The following is a 2,276-nucleotide window of genomic DNA, read 5'->3' on the forward strand; positions in this document are numbered from 1 at the left end:
GCGATGGGCGGCGGGCGGAGGGCGCGGGGCGCGCTGACCGGGCAGATCGGGCCCGCCGTGGCCCGGAGCGGGCCGGAGATGGGCTCCGCGAGCCCGGCGGCGAAGTGGGCGCGGGGGAGGTGAGGTGGCGGCTCCAGATTGGTCGGGCGACGTGGCTGGGTGGCGGTGGATGCGTCCGGCGGGGGGCAGACATGTCCGGCGGCTGAGAGGGAGAGGGCTAGGGTTGGACTGCGCGAAAAATCCGGGAGGGACACATATTTATAGGTAGAGGGAGCTGGGAGACTCCAAATGGAGCACGGTTTTCGCCCACACGATCGTGATCGAACGACCGAGAGAATGGAGGGGAGTTTGATGGGTTTTGGGCCACTTTGTAAGGGGTGTTGGGCTGCAAAGAGAAGGGGGGTTTTGGGCTACGCGGTTAACCGTTGGAGTATCAAACGACCTCCAAATGGCACGAAACTTGACAGGCGGTCTACCGGTGCTATACCAAGGCCGCTTGGCAAGACTCGGGCCATTCCGAGAAAGTTTAACACCCACTCAAGAAAAGAGAGAAGAGGGGGACGCCGGAGGGCATAGGAGTGACGGATCGCAAAACGGACAACGGGGAAAATGCTCGGATGCATGAGACGAACACGTATGCAAAATGAAAAGCACAAGATAACATGATAAAATGCAACACGCAAGGAAATGACATGGCAACAACGACGAATAACTGGCAGACACCTGGCGCAATGAAACCGGGGCATTACAACACTCCTCCACTAACAAGAGATCTCGTCCCGAGATCTTAGGACCAAGACGGAAGGGAAAAAGGGGTGAGGTGAAACAAGAATTCAAGAGAAGAAGCAAAGAATCGAGAGCACTCGAGAAAAAGAGAGGAACGACGAGAATGACGAGAATCGAAAGCTCACGGAATCTGATAGACTATGAAACCACTCCGGTTAGAACGAGATAAGGAACTAATAAGACTGAAAGGATTTAGGCAGCTCTCCGGCTGAAAATGGAAGGAAAAGAACATGAACTTGAGAGGATGGAATGATACTTGATGAAGACATGACACAAAAACTCCGGAAAGAATTAAAAGAGTTGAATGAAAAGAACGGTGAAGAAAATGACAACTTGTGCCACGAATGAAATAGAAAGCAACCTTAGAAGAAAAGATTGAATGGAGTTGTTGAGAAAATTCAACAACGAAAAGAATAAGCTTGTCGTGGACTTATGGATAACATCTCAGAAATTATGAGGTGATAAGCAGCCACAAATGGAAATGATTGGATAACTTAGAAGAACGGAGAAATGCAAAACTCCACTTCAAAAGGATATGGAGGATTAATTCCACGTTGAGGTGCAAGAAGGAAGATACTTGAGCTCCTTGAACAAGAATCTTGATGAACTCTTGAAGAATGAATTGAATCATGACGAGCCACCGTGAAGAACTCCGGTAACAAAAGGATGATGAGATGGAATGAAGGATGAAAAGAATAAGATTAAAGCTTGCGATGATTTAGATGGAGGTTTCTGACGAGATGGCCGAGGAGATTTTGAACTCCGGAAAAGAAAAGATGAAAACACTAGGAACTAGAATTTATTCAACAAGAACAAACTCCGAAGGAAGGGATTACTCACTTGGATGAAATAAGAATAAGATTTATTGTATGCTTATCCTTCATCAAATTTAATTGATGACAAGCAATGGATTTTGCATACCACTTATTCTTCTTGAAAAGGATTAAGGGGGAATATGGCGCAAAACTTGAGAAACTCTTCATGAACCACCGGTATGATTGAAAAGAACGAATGAATTAAAATGATAATCAAGGAAAAAGAATCTTGAACGAACCACCATAAGAATTCGAAAATGACTGACGAACGAGAATGAATCGCTGGGAAGACTTAGAAGAACAAATATGCTCGAGGGGATTTAGATGCAAAAGAACAAAGAGATCATGAGCTGATTAATTACACTTGAACGAAGCACCGGGATAATTAGAGAACGAAAACTGGAATGATGGCCTCCGGTGAAAAGAATTGGAGAAACAACTCCTGACATACTCCGGATGGATAAGAAAAGAATATCTGACAAGCTGAAATAATTCGAGAGGATGATATGAAGCTAGAACCATGAATCTTCGAGAGGACAGACAAGATTGAGAGGGAAAACTCTTCTTCGGTCTTCAAATGACGATGAGAAACACCACAAAAATTACTGAGATACTCCGGTAGAATGAAAAGTAGAGAGGTTGAGCCAACAATGAAATGATTTGAAATCGATCTTG

This window comes from Triticum dicoccoides, chromosome 1B (assembly GCF_002162155.2).
Source record: "Triticum dicoccoides isolate Atlit2015 ecotype Zavitan chromosome 1B, WEW_v2.0, whole genome shotgun sequence".
NCBI classification, from domain to species: Eukaryota; Viridiplantae; Streptophyta; class Magnoliopsida; order Poales; family Poaceae; genus Triticum; species Triticum dicoccoides.